The sequence below is a fragment of the Rana temporaria genome, chromosome 11 (genome assembly GCF_905171775.1).
Source record: "Rana temporaria chromosome 11, aRanTem1.1, whole genome shotgun sequence".
In the NCBI taxonomy this organism is placed as follows: Eukaryota; Metazoa; Chordata; class Amphibia; order Anura; family Ranidae; genus Rana; species Rana temporaria.
Window position 1 is genome coordinate 26,539,761 of NC_053499.1, and position 26,416 is coordinate 26,566,176.

The 26,416-nt window shown below is 46.9% G+C and overlaps 1 protein-coding gene across 1 annotated transcript in view; it reads right to left on the reverse strand.

Moving 5' to 3' along the window:
- Positions 1 to 24,257, reverse strand: part of MADD (MAP kinase activating death domain) — a 149,513-nt gene extending 125,256 nt beyond the window's left edge. Inside the window, 1 exon segment of the mRNA XM_040328248.1 lies at positions 24,096 to 24,257. The gene's annotated coding sequence lies outside the window, so the exon portion shown is untranslated.
- Positions 24,258 to 26,416: the final 2,159 nt, after the last annotated feature.

The following is a 26,416-nucleotide window of genomic DNA, read 5'->3' on the forward strand; positions in this document are numbered from 1 at the left end:
TCGGCTCCTCCCCGCAAGAACTCAACACATTCATGCAAGCTTGCATGGTGTTGAGTTCCTGCGGGTGCGCTCCCGTGATCCAGCCGCCGGTGTAGTGTCACAGTTTGCTAGTTGTTTTGGCCCTAGATTGAAAGCAGCGCAGCCATAGGCTTGCGCTGCTGTCAATCGCATCCAATGACGCGGCGCGCCGGGGTGAGGCCAAGTGATACAGTGAGCGGCAATAGCCGGTGTATTGTCACAGTTTGCTGCCTATCCTAGAATGCTCCGGAAGTCACGTGGCGGTCAACTGCGCATGCGCGATGCGTTCCAAACGCAAATGCGATGCGTTGCAATGGATTCACGACAATGCACACCAGCGAACCCGGCATTCAGGGCGACGTGGATTTAGAGGAAAGTGGCCAGTCGGCCTCACGTCCTCGCTTCGCTCGGACGGCTCGCTCCGCTCGCTTCGGCCTCCTGGCTCTTTTTTTTAACATCCTCCAATCCACGGGGATGTTAAGGAAAGAGCCTGGATGCCGACCGAGGTTTCACTGGTGTGCACTGTCGTGAATCCATTGGAACGCATCGCATTTGCGTTTGGAACGCATCGCGCATGCGCAGTTGACCGCCACGTGACTTCTGGAGCATTCTAGGATAGGCAGCAAACTGTGACAATACACCGGCTATTGCCGCTTACTGTATCACTCGGCCTCACCCCGGCGCGCCGCATCATTGGATGCGATTGACAGCAGCGCAAGCCTATGGCTGCGCTGCTTTCAATCTGGGGCCGAAACAACTAATCGACAACTAATTATGAAATGAATCTATTACAATTTTCATAATCGATTAAATCGGCCAGTAACATAATAGGGTTAAAAAAAACTAAATTAGCCCTTTATACAAAAAAGCAAATCGCTACTGTAAATATTACTTTCACTGTCCCACAGTAAAAAAAAAATGAACCCCTTACAGTAGCGAATTTTTCCTCTTTTTGTACTAATTTTTGTTTTTTTAACCCCATTATGTTACTAAACATCTCAGGCCGGGTCACACCTCTGTTTTTTGGTGTTTTTTGCAGAAACACACTACAGTTCATTTACATGGTTTCCTATGGGACACGTTCACATCCATGATTTTTCTTCTGCTGCTGCGTATTTGAAAAGGGCAAGACGCAAAACGGTGCTATTTTATTTTTTTTATTCGGTTCAATATACTTCAATGGAGAAGCTGCAGAAAAGCATGTAATGTGTTTTTGCAGCAATTTGTGTTTTGTAATCTGCCCAACAACAAATTGGCCCAAAATTTTTAAAAAATGCTATTTTTTTTTTCTTTTTAAGGCTATTATCCGAAACAATAAATCGGCCAACTAATCGATTATGAAAATAATCGTTAGTTGCAGCCCTACTTCCATCCATCCAGTGTAGCCAATAAATGGCCAGGCTCGGAAATGAGAAGGATGACAGGGGCGAGCACGGGTCTTTCGAAGGGTCAGGTAAGTAAAATGGGGGTTCGGGGGGAATTGTCGAAAGTTTTTTCACCTTCATGCATAGGATGCAATAAGGTGAAAAAACATTAACCTTTACAACCCCTTTAATCACTTCCCTACGGGGCCTATTCTGGCACTTCTCTCCTTCATGTAAAAATCATAATTTTTTTGCTAGAAAATTACTCGCTGGAGTCCCGCGATCGGTCCCCGGAGCTGAAGAACGGGGAGAGCCTTGTGTAAACATGGCTTTCCCATTCTTCACTGTGGCTGCACCCAAAAATAGGTAGAAGAATACGTATCGGCCTAAACTGAGGGAAAAAAAAAATGTTTATATATATTTTTGTTATATATATATTTATTATAGCAAAAAGTAAAAAATATTCATTTTTTTTCAAAATTGTCGCTCTATTTTTGTTTATAACGCAAAAAATAAAAACCGCAGAGGTGATCAAATACCACCAAAATAAGAGTCCATTCACACCTGAGCGACAGGCGCGTTCGGCGGTAGCGGCGTATTTTGCCGCCATTATGAAACTTTCATTTTTTTTTTTTTCTTTCAAAAGTCTTCCCATTGCCGTCAATGGGAAAACGCCACTGTCGCCTGAAAAAAAGGGTCCGGGACTTTTTTTCTGGCGACAGGCATTCGGCGTCTATGAGATGTGAACCATCTCCATAGACAGCAATGGGAATTCTCCCCTCTAGCGGCAGAAGCGTCCGGCGTCGGGCGTTTTGTCGCTCAGGTGTGAATGCAGCCTTAAGCTCTATTTGTGGGAAAAAAAGGACGCCAATTTTATTTGGGAGCCAGGTCGAATGACCGCGCAATTGTCCAGCCGTGCCATTCTGCCGACGTATATCGGCGTTAGGCGGTCCTTAAGTGGTTAAAATGACGTTATAAAACCGCCAGTAGCTTTGCAGTGAGTTTTTCAACTTTTTTTTTCGCATTAGCATTTTTTTTAGCTTTTTCAATGGAAACGTTGATGGGGGGGGGGGTTAGGGTTTTCCCTTGAAGAATAAGGCTTGGACTCAGGAATTGCAACACCCCGAGGATACCCTAGGGCAGCGGTCATCAACCCTGTCCTCAGGGCCCACTAACAGGCCAGGTTTTATGTATTACCTTGGGGAGAATACTGCAATCACTGAGCAGCAAATGATATCACCTGTGATGTATTTCAGTTATCTTGCAAACCTGGCCTGTTAGTGGGTCCTGAGGACAGGGTTGATGACCACTGCCCTAGGGCACAGGTGTCAAACACAAGGCCCGCGGGCCAAATCCGGCCCTCCATGCCAATTCATGTGGCCCTTGCACCTCCTCTGGTCCTCATCCAGACCCATACTTTCTGCTTTCAAGCAATGCATCCAGCTTCTTCCCAGCAGCAGCATAGGGAAAGGGGGTGCACTGTGATGTAAGGGAGAGTGGGGAACTCAACCACTGATGGTGGGGTGTCTATTGACATCTAATATAAAGGGATGGGAATGCGCTGGACATCTAATCTTACAGATACAACCGGCCCTTTCGAGGGGAATCATAATACTGATGCGGCCCATGATGAAATTGAGTTTGACACCCTTGACCTAGGGTATCCTCACCTCTCTATTTTATATTGCTCATTTCCATTCTGATAATCCTTGCTGTTCTACAGAGACTCTAATCCAATGGATTCCTTATTATAGTAATATGCGCAATAACCAAAAATAAATAAATAATAATAAAAACACACACACACACACACACACACACACACACACACACACACACATCTTGTGTATACACAGATCCTCCTACCTGACTGTACAAATAGCCTTCTCCGCTATGCCCGTGAACGCAGCCAACTCCTAATTCCTGTCAAGCCGAGCTGGCTGATGGCAAATCTCACTCAAGGGACGACAATCCTCCCAGTATAAAAACAGAAAGCCATCTGTCTCCTCCTCTCCTCACACACCCCTCCATTTACAAACACACACAAATGCTATGTTTATTCACCAGCTCTGTGTGGAAGTCATCGCCATGTTTGCTGTGACACATTGCTCCCGTGGGTGGTGGGGAGATGTGACTGAATAGGTGGGCAGAAGAGGGTCTGTTCAGGAGAAATTTCTACTCTGCAATGACAAATACATTTCTGCTTTATGTATACAGAGCCGGTCCACCCGGAACCGATATTACAGTGTGGAGGCAGATCTGCCAACCAGATACCCGGACATATACAAGAAATAGTAAAATATGCAGCGCATGTAATATGCACTCTACTACCACCTAGAAGGTGTTGACAGATAGCTAGATTCAGAAAGATATACGCTGGCGTACCAGTAGATACGCCGATGTAACTCTGAATCTGCGCCGTCCTAAGTTTAAGTGTATTCTCAAACTGAGATACACTTAAACCTAGCTAAGATACGACAGCCTGCGCCGTCGTATCTTAGGGTGCAATATTTAGGCTGGCCGCTAGGTGGCGCTTCCGTTGAGTTCGGCGTAGAATATGTAAATCCCTAGATACGCCGATTCACGAACGTATATGCGCACCCATCGCAGTAAAGATACGCCGTTTACGTAAGGCGTTTTCCGGCATAAAGTTATTCCATCAAATAGCTGGCCTAGCCAATGTGAAGTATGCCCGTCGTTCCCGCGTCGAAATTTGACGTTATTTGCGTAAGTCGTCCGTGAATAGGGCTGGACGTAATTTATGTTCACGTCGAAACCAATACGTCCTTGCGGCGTACTTTGGAGCAATGCACACTGGGATATGTACACGGACGGCGCATGCACCATTCGTAAAAAAAACGTCAATCACGTCAGGTCACCCCCCATTAACATAAAACACGCCCCCTCATCCTCATTTGAATTGGGCGCGCTTACGCCGGCCACATTTACGCTACGCCGCCGTAAGTTAGGAGGCAAGTACTTTGTGAATACAGCACTTGCCTCTCTGACTTAAGGCGGCGTAGCGTAAATATGATGCGCTACGCCGCCTTAAAGATGCGGCGGCCTACTTGAATCTGGCCAAGAGTGTCTATGTAACATCAGGGCACAAAAATCAGTTCATAAGGGTGAATCCATAAAGGCGTCACAGCAAGATGGAAACGTAAAGGAAGGGAATCTTCCACCATCACCAACACTCCACAAAAGGTGCCGCCTCTTACCAGAGGAATTTGGCCACTGTAATAAGTTGCCAAATGGCGCAGTTCGTCAATTCCAGGTAAGGGTAACCCAACGATCTCCAATGTACAGGGAGTGCAGAATTATTAGGCAAGTTGGATTTTCGAGGATTAATTTTATTATTGAACAACAACCATGTTCTCAATGAACCCAAAAAACTCATTAATATCAAAGCTGAATATTTTTGGAAGTAGTTTTTAGTTTGTTTTTAGTTTTAGCTATTTTAGGGGGATATCTGTGTGTGCAGGTGACTATTACTGTGCATAATTATTAGGCAACTTAACAAAAAAAAAATATATACCCATTTCAATTATTTATTTTTACCAGTGAAACCAATATAACATCTCAACATTCACAAATATACATTTCTGACATTCAAAAACAAAACAAAAACAAATCAGTGACCAATATAGCCACCTTTCTTTGCAAGGACACTCAAAAGCCTGCCATCCATGGATTCTGTCAGTGTTTTGATCTGTTTACCATCAACATTGCGTGCAGCAGCAACCACAGCCTCCCAGACACTGTTCAGAGAGGTGTACTGTTTTCCCTCCTTGTAAATCTCACATTTGATGATGGACCACAGGTTCTCAATGGGGTTCAGATCAGGTGAACAAGGAGGCCATGTCATTAGTTTTTCTTCTTTTATACCCTTTCTTGCCAGCCACGCTGTGGAGTACTTGGACGCGTGTGATGGAGCATTGTCCTGCATGAAAATCATGTTTTTCTTGAAGGATGCAGACTTCTTCCTGTACCACTGCTTGAAGAAGGTGTCTTCCAGAAACTGGCAGTAGGACTGGGAGTTGAGTTTGACTCCATCCTCAACCCGAAAAGGCCCCACAAGCTCATCTTTGATGATACCAGCCCAAACCAGTACTCCACCTCCACCTTGCTGGCGTCTGAGTCGGACTGGAGCTCTCTGCCCTTTACCAATCCAGCCACGGGCCCATCCATCTGGCCCATCAAGACTCACTCTCATTTCATCAGTCCATAAAACTTTAGAAAAATCACTCTTGAGATATTTCTTGGCCCAGTCTTGACGTTTCAGCTTGTGTGTCTTGTTCAGTGGTGGTCGTCTTTCAGCCTTTCTTACCTTGGCCATGTCTCTGAGTATTGCACACCTTGTGCTTTTGGGCACTCCACTGATGTTGCAGCTCTGAAATATGGCCAAACTGGTGGCAAGTGGCATCTTGACAGCTGCACGCTTGACTTTTCTCAGTTCATGGGCAGTTATTTTGCGCCTTGGTTTTTCCACACGCTTCTTGCGACCCTGTTGACTATTTTGAATGAAACGCTTGATTGTTCGATGATCACGCTTCAGAAGCTTTGCAATTTTAAGAGTGCTGCATCCCTCTGCAAGATATCTCACTATTTTTGACTTTTCTGAGCCTGTCAAGTCCTTCTTTTGACCCATTTTGCCAAAGGAAAGGAAGTTGACTAATAATTATGCACACCTGATATAGGGTGTTGATGTCATTAGACCACACACCTTCTCATTACAGAGATGCACATCACCTAATATGCTTAATTGGTAGTAGGCTTTCGAGCCTACACAGCTTGGAGTAAGATAGCATGCATAAAGAGGATGATGTGGTCAAAATACTAATTTGCCTAATAATTCTGCTCTCCCTGTATGCACTACGCGCCATGAAGGACTGAAATCCTGCAGCACCCGCAAGGTCCCCCTGCTCAAGAAAACACATGTACAGCCCGTCTGAAGTTTGCTAATGAACATCTGAATGATTCAGAGGAGATCTGGGTGAAAGTGTTGTGGTTAGGGGTGCAACGGATCAAAAAAAACTCACGGATCGGATCATTAAAAAAAAAAAAAAAAAAACACACACACACAAAAGGTTTTGTCATTTTACATTTTTATTAATATTTTTTTTTTTTTTTACTACTAATGGCGGCGATCAGCGATTTTTTTTCGTGACCGCGACATTATGGCGGACACATCGGACAATTTTGACACATTTTTGGGACCATTACAATGGGAAAAATGGCAATTACAGTGTTACTGTTTTACTAGTGTGGGGGCAATGTTGGCTATGGCTATTATTAATAGTCATAGCCAACATTGCCCCCACACTAGTAAACAGTAACACTGTGTGTATAGCCATTTTTCCCCACTGTAATTGCCATTAGCCAACTCACTGTACTGATGTACTCGGTCCGTCTCACTGTAGGTTGCATGCAGAGTCAGCGGCGCAGCGCGCTCTTGCAGAATAGAAAAGATCCACGAGCAGAGGGAGGGGTGATGACGTCAGCGCGCACCGCCGCCGAGTGTACCAAGATGGCCGAAAGCTCTGGAGCTAGGCCGAAGCCGCGGTCTTTCCTAAGGCCGCGGCGGCTGTGCGTTCCGCGGATCGCATACTGTGCCGATCCGAACAGGTCGACCCGTTCGGATCGCGGATCGGGCACGATCCGTTGCACCCCTAGTTGTGGTCAGATGAGATCAAATTTGAGCTCTTTGGCATCAACTCAACTCGCAGTGTTTGGAGGAGGAGAAATGCTGTCTATGACCCCAAGAACACCATCCCCCACTGTCAAACATGAAAGTGGAAACATTATGCTTTGGGGGCGTTTTTCTGCCAAGGGGACAGGACAACTTCACCGCATCAAATGGACAGGGCTATTGATTTACCATCAAATCTTGGGTTAAAAAAACTCTTTCCAGGGCATTGAAAAATGGGTCGTGGATGGGTATTCCAGCATGACAATGACCCAAAACACATGACCAAGACAAGTAAGGAGTGGCTCAAGAAGAAGCACATTAAAGTCCTGGAGTGGCCTAGCCAGTCTCCAGACCTTAAAAGGTGTTGTAAAGGTAAAAAAATGTTTTCCCTAAATAGCTTCCTTTACCTTAGTGCAGTCCTCCTTCACTTACCTCATCCTTCCATTTTGCTTTTAAATGTCCTTATTTCTTCTGAGAAATCCTCACTTCCTGTTCTTCTGTCTGTAACTCCACACAGTAATGCAAGGCTTTCTCCCTGGTGTGGAGTGTCGTGCTCGCCCCCTCCCTTGGACTACAGGAGAGTCAGGACGCTCTCTACATTGCAGATAGAGAAAGGAGCTGTGTGTTAGTGGGCGTCCTGACTCTCCGGTAGTCCAAGGGAGGGGACGAGCACAACACTCCACACCAGGGAGAAAGCCTCGCATTACTGTGTGGAGTTACAGACAGAAGAACAGGAAGTGAGGATTTCTCAGAAGAAATAAGGACATTTAAAAGCAAAATGGAAGGATGAGGTAAGTGAAGGAGGACTGCACTAAGGTAAAGGAAGCTATTTAGGAAAAATAAATTGTACCTTTACAACCCCTTTTAAGTACCTGAACTGAATTTGGCATCAGCCACTCACATTCTACTTTGCAGTGTGAAGCAGAAGAAAATAAGGGCCAGGGAGTGGGGAGACGTAGCAAAGAAAGCCAGTCAGGAGTGCTGCAGTGTAAAGAACAATATTAAAAGGAGGAGAGAGCAGAGTGACCGAGATAAGCTGATTAGTCTGCTGCTTATTCTTTACAATTAAAGCTTTCTGCTGAATGGAGAGCTTTAGCTCCGACTCAGCAAGTCGGGGGGGGGGGGGGGGGGGGGTGCTGGACATCTGCAGAAAGACCACTACATTCACACAGAGAAAGAGTCCTTTTCTACAGCATGCTGCCAGGGCTGCTTTCCAAGAAAACACTGTAAATTTGTGGATTTCTGTTCTTCTGTCTGTAACTCCACACAGTAATGCAAGGCTTTCTCCCTGGTGTGGAGTGTCGTGCTCGCCCCCTCCCTTGGACTACAGGAGAGTCAGGACGCTCTCTACGTTGCAGATAGAGAAAGAGGCTGTGTGTTAGTGGGTGTCCTGACTCTCCTGTCGTCCAAGAGAGGGGGCGAGCACGACACTCCACACCAGGGAGAAAGCCTTGCATTAATTACGGTGTGGTGTTACAGACAGAAGAACAGGAAGTGAGGATTTCTCAGAAGAAATAAGGACATTTAAAAGCAAAATGGAAGGATGAGGTAAGTGAAGGAGGACTGCACTAAGGTAAAGGAAGCTATTTAGGAAAAAAATTGTACCTTTACAACCCCTTTAATGCAACTTAGATCCATAGGACCGGATTCACGTAGAGCCGGGTAAAATTGTGCGGGCGTAACGTATCTGATTTACGTTACGCCTCTGCAACTTACACGGGCAAGTGCTGTATTCTCAAAGCACTTGCTCCGTAAGTTGCGGCGGCGTGGCGTAAATCGGCCGGCGTAAGCCCGCCTAATTCAAATTTGGATCCGGGGGGCGTGTTTTATGTAAAACTACTGTGACCCGACGTGATTGACGTTTTTTGCGTAACGGCGCATGTGCCGTCCGTGGAATTTCCCAGTGTGCATTGCTCCAAAGTACGCCAGAAGGACATCATTGGTTTTGACGTGAACGTAAATGACGTCCAGCCCCATTCACGGACGACTTACGCAAACAACATAACTTTTTCAAATTTCGACACGGGAACGACGGCCATACTTAACATTGGCTGCGCCTCATATAGCAGAGGCAACTTTACGCCGGGAAAAGCCTAACGTAAACGTCATAACTTTACTGCGTCGGCCGCGCGTACGTTCGGGAATTTGCGTATCTAGCTAATTCGCATACTCAACGCGGAATTCGACGGAAGCGCCACCTAGCGGTAAAAAAAATGCAGTTAAGATCCGACGGCGTAACAGACTTACGCCTGTCGGATCTAATGGATATCAATGCGCAACTGATTCTAAGAATCCGACGCATAGATACAACGGGTCGGATTAGGACTTACGACGGCGTACATGGCGCTGCGCCATCGTAAGTCCTTTCAGAATCTGGGCCATAGAGTGTAGAGTCAGGTGACACTAGAAATCATGCCACTTTGGAGTTGCGCTAGTGTGAATGAATGGAGCCTTACAAATTCCAAACACACCAGACTCATTTAAGTATCAGAGATCACATGCCTGGGTAACCCATTGGAGCCTCCCGCAGAAACCTTGATAAACAAGGCCCAATGTCATAAAAAAGAACATGATCTAAGAGAATTCTAGAAGAGACTTCCGTTATCTGATGCCAAATGTCGACTCTACTGGGAATTGCCGACACATACAGAAGACTATGATACACAAAATGGATATTTAGATAAAGCCAGTATAGATCTGGCAATAGATATCTGGGGGGGGGGGGGGGGGGTAAACCGACCTGACAAGGCAGTCCACAGAAAGGCGTCTGGATTTTTATGATGCATTTTATGATTACTAGATCATTCTATAAATAACACACAGTAGGTAAAGCTGGAAGGTGACACAGAGGATATTAGGAACAGATCACTAGAAAAATTGAAAGTTCAGATAAATGGACACAAGGCAGAGGATGGAATAATCACTGATAAGAGGGGGGAGATGTGGGAAGGCAGGAAAAGGATTTCACAAATAACATTTAGTAATGTCTGTAAAGATGGCAGCAGATTCTGAATGAAGGCCTAGAAGCCAATAAGGGGGGGCATTTAATTTGTAGGTAAACCATTTAACCAACAGAGGGAGTGGTGCTGAGCTGAGGGGTAGGCACAGTGCTGGGACAAGGTCATCTGGAGCCAGGGTGAACATGCCAAACTGCACCCCCCCCCCCCCAAGATTATTATGAGCACTATGTGTCAGCAAAAACCCCCCCAAGAATAAATTGCCCCTCCTCCCAATGGAAATCTGCCCCCTTGCTGAAATCCCCCCTCCCAGCACAAATGCCCCCCCCCCCCTCAAAAAAATAAAAATTCTAGCACAAATCCTCTACCCCTCAAATTTCCCCTTCAAGTACACATTCTTCCACCCCACTCCAAATCCCCCCCCCCCCCCAGCACAACCCCCACTCCAAAAGAAAGAAAAAAAATTCCCCTCCCATATCACGTCACAAATCCCCCAAATCACCACTTTTAAAAACTAACCCCCCTCACACACAAATTTCCCCTCTTAGAACAATTCTTACCCCCTGCTGCCCCCAAATTCCCTCTACCAACACAAATCCTCCCCCCACCTTACGATTCCACAGTGCTCAGGGCAGCCGCCCCTCCTGCCCACCTCTCTGTCCCAGCCCTGGGTAGGCAAAATGGCGGCAGCTTTGGGGCAGAAAAAGGGCAGGAGCTGCAACCTATGATTCTACAGTAGTTCACAGCTCATGGCACGTTGGCCTTTTTGCCATGGGTGCTAAAGGACCTTGTCCTGGCATTAGAGCTGGATTTCTCTTAATGGAACTTACAAGGATGGTCATTTTGAAAAAAGAGTCACTGTAGATCTGTCTCTCGTCATACTCAGAGGTTAACCCCAGGAGCAGGTATCAGTCAATTCCTACAGCTGGGATTTGCACCACGAATAAATGTTGCCCGAATCATATCTGGGATTCCACTTTTTTTTATCCCCCACAGGGTTTTGTGTTTTTTATCCAATAAATAATCAAGGCAGAAAACAATATTAAAAGCGGAGCTCCACCCTAAAGAGGAACATCCGCTCACCGGAACCCTCCAGCAGATACCCACTTCCGGTAGTCCACTCTGCGGGTAGTGCGTCACTTCCCGTACCCCCCTCGTTGTGTTCTGGGAAACACACGGCTCACAGCACACAGCTGGGACCAGTGAGCACGGCGCAGCATGACTCGCGCATGCGCCGTAGGGAACCGGGCAGTGAAGCCGCAATGCTTCACTTCCTGTTTCCCTCACTGAGGATAGCGGTGGGGGCAGCAGAGTGACGAGCGATCGCTCGTCTTCTGCTGCGGACAGCGCTGGACTCCAGGACAGGTAAGTGTCCTAATATTAAAGTCAGCAGCTGCAGTATATGTAGCTGCTGGCTTTTAATATTTTTTGAACGGCGGAGCTCCGCTTTAATAGTAGCATTCCCTTTCATTAATGTGAACCTGGGTCCCCACTGCAAATACTCGCCTGCTGGTGCAAACAGAATAAAAACAATGGCCCAGATTCTCGTAGATCGGCGTATCGTATCCGATTTACGTAACGCCTCCGCAACTTAGACGGGCAAGTGCTGTATTCTCAAAGCACTTGCTCCGTAAGTTGCGGCGGCGTAGTGTAAATAGGCCGGCGTAAGCCCGCCTAATTCAAATTTGGAACAGGGGGGGACGTGTGTTATGTAAAATAACCATGACGCGACGTGACTGACGTTTTTCACAAACGGCGCATGCGCCGTCCGTGGACATATCCCAGTGTGCATTGCTCCAAATACGCCGCAAGGAAGTATTGGTTTTAATGTGAATGTAAATTACATCCAGCCCCATTCACGGACGACTTACGCAAACGACGTAAAACATTCAAAATTCGAACGCGGGAACGACGTCCGTACTTAACATTGGTACGCCGCATGTACGCCACCATATAGCAGGGGTAACTGCCTAACGTAAATGGCGTATCTGTACTGCGTCAGCCGGGCATACGTTTGTGAATTCGCGTATCTAGCTGATTTACATATTTCTAGGCGTAAATCAGCGTACACGCCCCTAGCGGCCAGCGTAAATGTGCAGTTACAATCCGACGGCGTAAGAGACTTACGGCGGTCGGATCTAATAGACATCTATGCGTAACTGATTCTAAGAATCAGCCGCATAGATACGACGGCTCTCATTCGGACGACGGCGTACATGGCGCTACGCCGTCGTATCTCCTTTGTGAATCTGGGCCAATGTGTATAGAAGTCCCACCTGAGATTCCTCTGAACCATTATCACCATAGTATAAGGACCACGTCATGACCCAACATTCATTCATCTCATTCCAGGATAGGCAGATATGTCCCAACCCAACAATCTCAGCAAGATATCCAACACCTATGGCCGCCCTTAGACACAGTACTTAAGCTGCCTGCCAAAGTTTATTATATAGATATTCCTAGACCCAGATTTATCGCTTGGGTACAATAAAGAGATCTAACAAAAGGGCACTGTGACAGACCTAGCCGGGACAGAGGCTTTTGGAGAGGACCGAGTGCTAGCCTCTTGCCTTCTGATTATGGGCCATGGATTTTAAAGGGAACAATACTCTTTGCAAGGTATATGCCTGGGGACCTTGAAGTAATGTTACTTTGGAGTCAAGTACATGTCCCCCCCCCCCAAAACACACAGACTCTGGGAACCCTGTATATGCCATATTATAGTGATGGCTTCATAATGTTGGGACTCATAAAACATGCTGACGTCATCAACTCCAGCCACCTGTCTGTCTGTTGTCTGGTGACGGGGGGGGGGGGGGGGGGCTGGAGAGTCTTGGGTGGTGCTGGTTCTGGACAGAGGAAGCATCGACTGCGGACCAAGTTCTGTTAGAGAACAGAGGCTTTGTCACAACAGGCACCATTGGGGACAAATGTCTAGGTGCCCATACAAAGATCAATGATCAGTACAGTAGAGCAGTAATGAACATTTAATGTTTATAGTTACCTTTAAATACTGGTGACAGCAGAAGGTCATTTAATAAAAAAAAAAAAAATGGCGACTGACAGATTTGGAAATATAAATGGGGAGGGGGAGAGTGACAGATGATTCGGTGGGGGATGGTAACTGTAAAAGAAGATTTTCTTTGAAGGGGGTGGAAACTGAGAGCCTGCAGAGACACTGCAATTTATTTTTAAATAACCAAATCGCAGATCTGGAGATTTGAAAGTGCGATAACTGATGATTGTGGAAGTAGAAAAAAAAGTGTAAATAAATAAAACATGAAAGCAATGACATTTGTGCTTAGGGGTCCATTTTATATATAAAAAAAAAAATAAAAAAAACACAACACACACACACATAAAATGCTTTGATGTTTTGCGCTTTCTGGCACGTCAAATCAGCAGGCATTTGCCGGTAATGACGCCGTCCTAAATCGGTGCAGCATCTGCGACACTGCACCAATTTCAAACGTTTCTATACTACTTTTTGCGATTTCAGGAACTCGCACGGCTCCATTACTGTGAACCTGGGCTCAGTCACAGAACATTTAAGTCTGAACTCCTCTGTACTGATTCCAGAGTCAGTAGGGTTAATTTACTAAAACTGAAGAGTGCAAAATCTGGTGCAGCTCTGCACGATAGCCAATCAGCTTCGAACTTAAAGGGGTTGTAAAGGAAAATTATTTTTATCATAATAAGCATCCTTTACCTGCAGACATTCCTCTTTTCACTTCCTCATTGTTTGTTTTTGCTCAGAAGTTGCTCTATTTCTTCTCTGTTCTGTTCACTTCCTGCTTGTCTGATTTTACTGACCACTGTGATGGGAGGCTTTACTGCGGTGGTCAGTAACGTGCTCACCCCCTCCTGGGAACTACATCTGTGCAACAGGACGCTCTCTACGTGTTAGAGACTTCAAGGAGGTGTGAATTACTGGGCGTGCCACAATTCATACTGGGAAATATAGTTCTTACATGAACGAGCGATGCAAACCAGGAAGTGAATGAGAGAACAGAAACTAGAATGCCGGAGGTGATATAGATGAAGGAATTTAATAGGTATTTACTCGTTTTTTAACAGAATCATTACACTATTCTGTCTGTCTACCTTGCAGACATTAATTTTAGGCAAAAAAAAAAAAAAATTCCTTTAGTGACCCTTTAAGCTTGTTCAATTAAGCTTTCACAATAAAACCTGGAAGCCGATTGGTTTCTCTGCAGTTGCACCAGATTTTGCACCCTCCAGTTTTAGTAAATCAACCGCAGTGTCTCCAATTTTCACAAGGGGATCAACAAATGCAGCCCTGAATTAATCTCCACAGGTGTCCTTTGTACCTAAAAACAAAAAGGAGTAGGTTGACCGGAGTACAATGAATTAACTACAAGGAAATGATGAAGGCATGAATGAAAATGTCCTTGTAGTGACACTGTTGACACAAGCCATGGATGTAAAGATAGGAGAGGTGAGTGAAAAATGAATAATGAACCAACAATGGGCTGCAGCAGCTATTTTTAAAACCGAAGTGGAAACAGAATTACAGAAACTGAGGAATATCTTATCTTCCTTTATGGGGATCGGCTACAACAAGAATCTAAAACATCCGAGTGTTAATTATAATTCTGCAGACTTCCATATATTATACACACACACACACCAATATATATTAGGGCTGCACGATTCTGGTCAAAATGAGAATCACGATCTTTTGCTTAGACTAAAGATCACGATTCTCAAAAACTGAATGCCAGAACACCCCTCTCCCCCCATATAAATCTGTCGACGTCATTTGCGTTCCACGCTGGTTACGTGGAACCAGTGTCGGTCCCCCCTTACACCAGGCGTTTCCAGCAGGGCGCCCCCTTACACCAGGCGTTTCCAGCGGGGCACCCCTTACACCAGGCGTTTCCAGCGGGGCGCCCCCTTACACCAGGCGTTTCCAGCGGGGCGCCCCCTTACACCAGGCGTTTCCAGCGGGGCACCCCCTTACACCAGGCGTTTCCAGCGGGGCACCCCTTACACCAGGCATCCCAGCGGGGCGCCCCCTTACACCAGGCCCCCTTAAATCATCTTCAGGTATGATGCCCCAGCAGCATAGACTCAGTACAGAGTGGACAGGACAGAAGGAGCCGGCCGGGTGGCTTCTAATAGGAATTGAGCTGCAGCTCCGCCCACCCCCGCCCCTTCCCACGTCATTACACTCACAGACAGACATCAGTGGGGCGGGAGGTGGGCGGTGCTGCAGCTCAATTCCTATTAGCAGCCACCCGGCCGGCTCCTCCCGTCCTGTCCACACTGCACTGAGCAATTCCTATTGCATGGTCTACAATAAAATGGCGGCCGTCGGAGACATTGTCTCCGCCCGGCCGCGGACCTCTAGCGGCGGCGGCGTTAGCGGCGAATAATCGGGGGCCCTGAATAATGACTCTGCGTGGAACCAGCTGTGAAAAAGCAGAATCGCGGGTCATCCCGCGGGCGGGGAGAATCGAAATCGCGATTCTCTCCGCGATTAATCGTGCAGCTCACATACACACACACACACACTTATTAGTGTGTGTGCGCGCATGTTAACGTTTAAAAAAAAAAGTAAAGATATTTTATATATATATATATATATATATATATATATATAAATAAAACACCTTCAGTGTGCGTCTATGTGAGCTGAACCTTAACCTGTTATAAAATTTTGCAAATAAGAAATTTTTCTCCTTCAAATGATAAGCGCTGATGAGGCTGCACTGATGATCAGTGCCCTTGATTATCTGTGTACTTGTCAGTTACCGGCTCTCCACTCTTCGCGCTGTGACAGTGCATGAGGAAAGGAAGGCCGATAACCTGTAAGTGTGTTTTACATGTGATCAGCTGTGATTGGACACAGCTCATCACAGATAAGGCCCAAAGGGGCGTGGTTCAGGGAGGATGTCAATAGACACTCTCTCCTGGAACAGCAGAGCCACATTGTAGCCGTGTCTTAGCTTTAGTACGGGTCTTAAGTGGTTAAATGATGCTGTTGTGGTTGCTTAGGAGCTGGGAGACCGACAGCATTTGTTGTTTAGGCATTTGAAAGGGCAGCAATTAAAAGAGCTGAAAAACACTTTTCCACTGTGGTGCATTGTGTTGACATGCTGCTCTGTAAGACCTAGAGGTTGAAGAGACTAAAGCCCTGTACACCCAAACCGAATGCCACGCGACATCGACCTGTTCAATAAAAACCGGCTGACATTCTGTCCGATGTGCAGAGACTGCTTACCGGAGTGTTCGGGGGTGTCCCCCTGTCAGAACGCAACAGCTCAGCGAGGGAGATTGTGTTACTAACATTGTATCGTTAGTACAGCTGCTCCAACTGCAGCTGATTTTTATTTTAATTTTTTATTCCCCCCCCCCCCCCCCCCCCCCAAATGTGCTGTTTTTTTCCATTTGTTTACAAAAAATATATATAAAACCCAGTGGTGAATAAATACCACCAAAGCAAGCTCTATTTGCGTGGATTTTTTTTTTTTTATAACATTTTCATTTGGGTACAGTGTTGCATGACTGAGTAAATTGTCAAAGTGTGACAGTGTTGAAAGCTGAAATTTGGCCTGGGCAGGAAGGGGGTGAAAGTGCCCAAGTAGATAAGTGGTAAGAAAGCAAAGTACAGTAGATGTTTTGATTCCTCTGAACTGCAGCCCTCTATAATGATACTGTAATGCAAACTCTAGAGACGGCATGGGGCTAAGGAAGTGACCTGCCCCCTCTCAAATGACTACCCATCCCTGCATGCACTGTTGGAAGTAAAAATGTTGTGGGACAGGTACGATGGGCATAAAATGTTAATTGCAGGAAGGAGGAAGACAGCAGGAAACGAGACTGGAGAGGTGATGAATGACCTGTCAGATTAATGAAGTAATACATCAAATATGAAGGGGCTGACAGAAAAGTAAAGTGACACAAAGGGGGTTATTTACGAAAGGCAAATCCACTTTGCACTACTTGGAAGTGCAGTCCCTGTAAATCTGAGGGGTAGATCTGAAATGAGGGGAAGCTCTGCTGATTTTATCATCCAATCATGTGCAAGCTAAAATTGCTGGGTTTTTTTTTCCCTTGCATTTCCCCCTCAGATCTACAGCAACTGCACTTTCAAGTGCACTTGCGATGCAAAGTGTTTTTTCCTTTAGGCCCCTTTCACACTGGGGCGTTTTTTGAGCGTTTTTCAGGCGAAGCCTTATCTGCTGTGAGGGGCTCTGCCCACAAGGCCCCATCATTCATTCATAGTGTCCTGCAAATGAATGCCTACAAGCGCCATCATCCACTGCAGCCAATGGCTTGTAGTTCTCTGCTGGCGAGCGCTCCCATAGTTCATTGATCTTCCAGTAACTGTCTGCCTGTACGAGGTATGGGCAGGCAGCTTACCGAGTGTCTGCAGGATCCATGCATTTCTACCCATAATCTGCTGATCACAAGTGCAATACCTTACAGACAGTATTGTAGAAAAAAAATTGAGATGCACCAATATATCGCCTGCGTAAAGTTATCGGCCGAAAATAGGCTTAGCTGCATTTTTCCAATAGAAAAGAAAAAGGTGCCGATAATGGCCACCCAAAATTATTGGCCGATAATGCTACTGGGTTAGCTCTGCCTCCCCGGCAAACTAAGCGTTTGGGCCCCCCCTCATTGTGCATGGTTGACAGATAACAGCCCGCTGATTGGACTTTCTAGGCAGCCCGAGCCACACTGTCTTGGCCATCCCGCCGTCTGATTGGCCAGAGCTGTTCAGCTGGTGATTGGCCTCTATCAGTCAGAGTTCCCGTAGTTGTCAGCGTAGAGTATGCAAATTGCATACTCACGCCGATTCACAAACGTACGCGCGCCCGGCGGTCGTGTTTTACATCGTTTGTGTTCGTTGCTTTTGTCGTAAGGCTGCTCCTGCTATTAGGAGGCGCAGCCAATGGTAAAAGGAGGCGCAGCCAATGGTAAGTATAGATGTCGAAATTTATGTCGTTTGCGTAAGTGGATCGTGAATGGCGCTGGACGCCATTTACGTTCACATCGAAGCAAATGACGTCCTTGCGACGTCATTTACCGCAATGCACGTCGGGAAATTTTCCCGACGGAGCATGCGCAGTACGTTCGGCGCAGGAACGCGCCTAATTTAAATGATCCACGCCCCCTACGGGATCATTTAAATTACGCGCGCTTACGCCGGCCCCTTTTACGAAACGCTGCCGTAAATTACGGAGCAAATGCTTCGTGAATGAAGCGTAGCTCCAGTAATTTACAGAGGCGTAGCGTAAAAACGGTACGCTGCGCCGCCGTAGCAGTGCGCGCCCCTACCTGAATCTACCCCATTATTAATAATAATAATAATAATAATAATAATAATAATTGCTCATTTACCTGCAACATGATGTGCATTTTTTGCAAAGGGTGACCTTACCCTTTAAAGGGGTTGTAAAGGTTTTTTTGTTTTTTTTTTTCTAAATAGGTTCCTTTAAGCTAGTGCATTGTTGGTTCACTTAGAGCCGGTTCACACTGGGGCGGCACGACATCGGGGGCGACTCGGCAAGGCGTCCTGAAGACGACTTCAGAGGCGACTTGCAAAATGACTTCTGTATAGAAGTCAATGCAAGTCGCCCCGAGTCGCCCCCAAAGTAGTACAAGAACCTTTTTCTAAGTCGGAGCGACTTGCGTCGCTCCTATTAGAACGGTTCTATTGAATAGAATGGGATGCGACTTGTTAGGCGGCTGAGTTGTCTGACGAGTCGCCCCAGTGTGAACCGGCTCTTACCTTTTCCTTCGATGTTGGTCCCCCCCCCCCCCTCCCCTTTGTCTGAATTTCTCACTTCCTATTCCTCCTCAGTAAGCTTGCCACCATCATCCGAGCCGTTCTGGCTGGGGGTTAGTCAGCGTGCTCACCCCCTCCCTTGGGACTACATTCCTGCGGGGAGACAATGTGAATCTTCACAGCATTTCCCTGCAGGGATGTAGTCCCAAGGGAGGGGGCGAGCATGCTGACTAACCCCCAGCCAGAACGGCTCGGATCATGGGGGCAAGCTTACTGAGGAGGAACAGGAAGTGAGAAATTCAAACAAAGAAAAAAAACATTTAGAAGGGAAATCGAAGGAAAATGTAAGTGAACCAACAATGCACTAGCGTAAACCCTCTTAAATTTAGCATACTAGCTCATTATGTGGCACTTACCTTAAATCGATGCCCCTGAAGTGTTCCTCGTTCCCCTCTGCCGCCATTTACCCTCGGAGCTTCTTCCTGTTATCGCCGATCCGGCGCTGTGATTGGCCAAAACGGCGATGACGTCACTCCGCGCATGCGCGTGGGACCGGCAGATCCCCGCGCATGCGCGGAAATACGGCATTAACCCCGGATTATCCCATTCACAAAAACAGCACCCTCAGTGCGCCTGCGCCATTGTCTACAATGCGCATGCGCCGTAGACATCAGTGCCCGTTTTTGTGAAAATATCTCCTTAACCGTGTAGGTTTAGGAGATATTGTTTGAACCTACAGGTAAGCCTTAATCTAGTCTTACCTGTAGGTGCAAGTTGTGTGGTTGGGTTTACAACCACTTTAAAGGAACCTATTTTAGAAAATAACAAACCTTTACAACCCCTTTAAGTGGAGTTTCCATCCCAAAATGTTTTTTTCATTATTGTGCTCATTAGACCTAAAAAAAGAAGAAAAAAAAATTTTTTTTACTCATCTGGAAATGCCTGTTGCTATGCAGTCCCATGAAATCTGCCTTTGGAATCACCTAGGATCCTGACATCATCTCCCTCTAATGCTCCTGGGAAATGTGTGTCATTTCCCAGGATGCAGTGCGCTACCCAATTATCACTCCCCATCCAAGACTTCCAGGAAGTAAATGCTTGTGGGCTTCACAATGCCCACAAGCAAAATGACAACGGTGTAGACATAGTTTATAAAACTATCTTTTTTGAATAACTATGCGGATCGGCGGCGGATTGTAAAATAGTAAGTGACCGGATTTATATTATAAAAAACGCAGGATGAAAGGACATACATTTAAAAAAATGCTAATTGTGGTTGGAACTCCGCTTTAAAAGGAACCTATTTAGAAAATAAAAAACAAACCTTTACAACCCCTTAAATACAAAATAGAAGGAGTGGCCGTTTGAGACACTGCGGGGAACCTGTTTATTATATACAAGAAAGTGTCAGACTAATAAGAAGCAGAGGAGCATCACAAGGAGGATTTTGGGCCGGTGGACTCTATGGTGGACTCTATGGTGGACTCTATGGTGGACTCTATGGTGGACTCTATGGTGGACTCTATGGTGGACTCTATGGTGGACTCTATGGTGGACTCTATGGTGGACTCTAATATGTAAAATTATAATTTTTATATTATAATATATTAGGACTGTGGAAATTAACTATTAATTCCTTGATTAATCTTTAATTTTTTTGATCGATCAAAATTCTTTTGATTGGTACTCACCTCTCCGCCGGCTTCTGGGTCTTCAGGGAGTTCCGTCGGAGATCCGGTGACGTCATGGACACCGGCGGGGCTTGCCGTGTCCATCTGAAGGGCTCCTTTGCTGTGCCTTCATATCTGCATGCCGGCGGGACCTTACTATCTGCCACACGCAAGGGCTGTTACACTTCCCTCTATCACCCTGGGATTCTACAACCATCCACTGGGAGTTGTGATAGTTCCCTTCATGGGACATCTACATGCCAACGGACTGATGTTAACCCCTCCTCATCTGGATCCAGCAGTGGTATCATTGTACACATTCTTATACCAGTGTCATACTTGGCTACATGTTTTTAACACAAAAATTGTAATCCGTAACAGAGATTATATAGAGAGATAGAGAGATAGAGAGATAGAGATAGATATATATATATATATATCTCTATCTCTAATATCACACAGTGACAGACCAATATGAAGCAAAGGGGACATTTATCTTTATAATTTCAAACACTGGTGATGGATTTTCTGATGATAACCCCGGGGCCACCTATGAGGGGTACAGAAATGAAGGATGAATGAAAGGTGAGATCTACGGAAAGTAATGAGAGAATACCAGAGGTACTGGGGGGGGAGGGGGTGTCAGACATTGGACACGGATTATATATGTATTCTGGCTGATGTGTCTGCTCCGTGTACAGGACATTCAGTATGGTTGTACTGAGGCACAGGAGATGCGGTGTTGCATTATATATGTATATACACACACACACACACACACACACACACACACACTATTCATTAAAGCGGGGGTTCACCCTTAGAGGGCACTTTTTCCCCTTAGATTTCTGCTCGTTTTGTCTAGGGGAATCGGCTATTTGTTTTAAAATATGATCCGTACTTACCCGTTTACGAGATGCATCTTCTCCGTCGCTTCCGGGTATGGGCTGCGGGACTGGGCGTTCCTTCTTGATTGACAGTCTTCCGAGAGGCTTCCGACGGTCGCATCCATCGCGTCACGATTTTCCGAAAGAAGCCGAACGTCGGTGCGCAGGCGCAGTATAGAGCCGCACCGACGTTCGGCTTCTTTCGGCTACGAGTGACGCGATGGATGCGACTGTCGGAAGCCTGTCAATCAAGAAGGAACGCCCGCTCCCGAAGACCCATACCCGGAAGCGACGGAAGAAGATGCATCTCGAAAACGGGTAAGTACAGCTCATATTTTAATACAAATAGCCGATTCCCCTAGACCGAACGAGCAGGAAGCTAAGGGGAGAAATTTTTTTTTTTTATAAATGGGTGAACTCCCGCTTTAAAGCATCAAAAACGCATTAAATATCATGCTAGAGTCGTAGCAAATGTACATGAGCCCATAATGTCAGACAAAACCTGTCACAATGTAACTTTTTATGAACATTTAAAAAAAAAAACCCTGTGTGGCACAACTCCCAGTTTTGGACTCTTGCTACATATTGATCCTGGAAGGCCGGGATTTGTTTCATTGTATCAACTACAATGGTGTCAGGTGATGTCCTCCTTAGAATAAATATTCTATATAATATAGCACAGTGTGCCCCGTGTATCCCGACATATAGATAGGAGATAGAGAGGAGGGATCTGCACTCTGTATGTGGAACGTCTATTTTATAAGATGGTATTCCAGAGAGCGGTGTAGAAGGTTCTGGAAGGACGTCCATAGAGATCACAGGAAGGAGAAGAAGGTGGACAATGGACACCCCTGGACTGTGACTCGCCAAACTGCTGGCGGAATAAAAGATCCACCTTCTCCTCCCTGTGTTCTCTATGGAAGTCCTTCCTTCCAGAACCTTCCACACCGCTCTCTGGATTACCATTGTGAGTGGAGAACCACAGAATCCATTTCACATGAAGACGTGCGGAGACCTCCTCCTTCCAGAACCTTCCACACCACTCACTCTCTATACTGTCCCCCATAGGGCCGTTCTGCATCATGGGGGGGGGGGGAGATTATATATATATGGAGGATGAGGACTGAACATGGTACAGGGGTCTGTGGATGACAACACTGATTATTAGGTGACAGGAGCCTCCTGGGTGATGATGAAGGCGCTGACACACACAAAACACTGTCACACACACACACACACAGGGGACAGGCACCGTCACACAACACACACACACACAGGGGACAGGCACCGTCACACAACACACACGGGGGACAGGCGCCATCACACAGACGCCGTCACACAACACACACGGGGGACAGGCGCTGTCATAGATCACACGGGGGACAGGCGCTGTCACAGATCACACGGGGGACAGGCGCTGTCACAGATCACACGGGGGACAGGCGCTGTCATAGATCACACAGGGGACAGGCGCTGTCACAGATCACACGGGGGACAGGCGCTGTCATAGATCACACAGGGGACAGGCGCTGTCACAGATCACACGGGGGACAGGCGCTGTCACACACACAGGGGACAGGCGCTGTCACACACACACACACACACAGGGAACAGGCGCTGTCACACAACATACAGGGGACAGGCGCTGTCATAGATCTCACGGGGGACAGGCGCTGTCACACACACACACACACACAACACACAGGGGACAGGCGCTGTCACACACACACAACATACAGGGGACAGGCGCTGTCATAGATCACACGGGGGACAGGCGCTGTCACACACACACACACACACAACACACAGGGGACAGGCGCTGTCACACACACACAACATACAGGGGACAGGCGCTGTCATAGATCACACGGGGGACAGGCGCTGTCACACAACATACGGGGGACAGGCGCTGTCATAGATCACACGGGGGACAGGCGCTGTCATAGATCACACGGGGGACAGGCGCTGTCATAGATCACACGGGGGACAGGCGCTGTCATAGATCACACGGGGGACAGGCGCTGTCATAGATCACACATATACACACACACACACACACACACACACACACACACACACACACACATATATATATATATGGAGGATGAGGACTGAACATGGTACAGGGGTCTGTGGATGACAACACTGATTATTAGGTGACAGGAGCCTCCTGGGTGATGATGAAGGCGCTGTCACACACACACACACACACACACACACAAAACACTGTCACACAACACACAGGCACGGTCATAGATCACACAGGGTACAGGCGCTGTCACACAACACACAGGCGCTGTCATAGATCACACAGGGTACAGGCGCTGTCACACAACACACAGGCGCTGTCATAGATCACACGGGGGACAGGCACCATCACACAACACACAGGCACTGTCATAGATCACACATATACATATATATATGGAGGATGAGGACTGAACATGGTACAGGGGTCTGTGGATGACAACACTGATTATTAGGTGACAGGAGCCTCCTGGGTGATGATGAAGGCGCTGACACACACAAAACACTGTCACACAACACACAGGCGCTGTCATAGATCACACGGGGTACAGGCGCTGTCACACAACACACAGGCAGTACATACAACACACAGGTAGTACATACAACACACAGGCAGTACATACAACACACAGGAGGGATGACAGCAGTATGAGTGGAGCTCAGTGACAGGGGGGAGGAGCTCCTCATACATACACGGTAAATGACAGAGGACACCTACCTGCTGGCGGAGTGACACACCGGGGGCCCCGTTCCTCCTCCCTCACTCGGTGCCGCAGTCAGTCCGGCGGGCCTTGGCTTGACACACGAGCGCGCACCCGACTACCCCCCTCACCAGACGTGCACACGCTCCGAGCTCAGGGACTCGCAGGCTGCAAAAAAAAAGTCCACGCCCACTTCTGTAGTCCTGTCAACGTCGCGGCCCGGGCGTCCTCTTTACGTCATAACGCACACAGGTTGTCCTCCTGACGCTGTGTGTGTATATACAGTGATGTGAGGAGAGGTGTTATGGCGGCTCCTGGTGACCAGAGCTGAGATATGTGCTTGTAAAACGAGTCAATAAACAGTAGCTAAAGAGAGATAATGAGATAAACCTGCACTCCACCCTGTGTATCTGCTTCAACCATGACCTGGTTCCTTTATTACACTCTGCTATTATTCCACAGCCTTTCATAGACCTGACCCTAAAAGCTACCCATTGCAAAAAAATGGGAGATGATTGGATAGTGGTGACATGTTCTAATAAAAGACAGAACAGGCCCCAGAATGTGGGAAAGGAGAGGGAAACATGGGGTGCTAAAAAGGTTCTGTTCTCTTCATTGTGGTTCAGCTATGAGAGTCATAGCGATTTTGTGGCGTATAATGCGTGTCAGGGCCGCTGATAGAAATCATGGGGCCCTGTACAGCCTACCTGAAGGGGCCCCCTTTCTTTGCCGCCAACACAGCCCCCCCCCCAAATAAAAATAAAGAATGCCACTGTGGAGGAGAGCAAGGTCTCTGAGGCCTCGTACACACAGACGGACTGTCCGATGAAAATGGCCCGCCGGACTGTTTTCATCGGACATGTCCGCTGCCGGATTTTGGTCTGATGGTTGTACACACCATCAAACCAAAATACCCATGGACAGGATACGCGGTGACGTGGCCGCGCCGTCACCGCGACGATGACGCGGCGACGTGCGCGACCCTGGAAGGTCAATGCTTCCACGCATTCGTCGAATCACTTTGACGCATGCGAGGGCTTTCGGCCGAGCGGACATCTCCGGTAAGTCGTACAGACGACCGAACATGTCCGACGGACAGGCTTCCAGCGGACATGTTTCTTAGCATGCTAAGAAACATTTGTCCGCTGGAAACCTGTCCGATCCGAAGGAAAATTGTCCAGTCAGACGTACAGATGACCGAACATGTCCGCTGAAACTGGTCTGCGAACCAGTTTCAGCAGACATGTTCGGTCGTGTGTACGAGGCCTAACACTAACATCCACCAGCTCTATGATGTTGTCATGGAGCAGTGGAAGAGGACTCCAGTGGCCATTCCTCCCAACTGTCCCTGATTTCCAGGGACTGTCCCTGATTTGGAACAATGTCCCTCTGTCCTCATTTCGGTCTGATCCATATAGTTGTATATAAAATGCACTTTTTATCTATCAAAAAGTGTGTCCCACTGCTAAACCTTTCACCCAGTTTCTAAATTGCTGCATTTGTAAATTCCAAAAGCCAATATAAAGGAATAGTAGTGGTAAAAACAGCACCTGTGGGTTTAACTAATCTTATTTTTTTGTACAATTTTCCTTTAAGGGGGCGTGGCAAGGGGTGTGTTCTATGCCTGCATATTTTTGGTGATAGGTGTCCCTCATTCCCATCTCAGAAAGTTGGGAGTAGGGATACGCTCTGGTGTGTTCGCACAGTCCACGTGTAGAGCCCGCCAGGAAGTCTGCACGGCGCTGCACTAATCACAGGCAGAGAGACATTGTCCCGAAGCTCCGCTGCAGAGATCGGGGAAATGTCTCCCTGCCTGTGGTTAGCGCAACAGACTTCCTGGCGGGGCTGTGCATGTGGACTGTGCGAACACGACGGAGCTTATCCCTAGTTGGGAGGTATGCCAGTGGCAACCTGTGAAGCTCTGGTGCCCAAGAGGGTTAAGGCAGCGCTGGAAAATAATGGTGGAGACACAAAATATTGACACTTTGTGCCCATTTTGGAAATTTTCACTTAGGGGTGTACTCACTTTTGTTGCCAGCGGTTTACACATTAATGGCTGTGTGTTGAGTTGTTTTGAGGGGACAGAAAATTTACGCTGTTATACAAGCTGTACACGCACTACTTTACATTGTAGAAAAGTGTAATTTCTGCAGTGTTGTCACATAAAAAGATATAATAAAATATTTACAAAAATGTGAGGGGTGTACTCACTTTGGTGAGCTACTGTATGTACATTCCCAGTAAATTAACAAAGTACAGGTTTGCTTTAAAAGAGAATTTTTTTTTTTGCAGATCTACTTGCCTAGGCAAATGCAGCGTCGGTTCCCCCGGCTCTAAC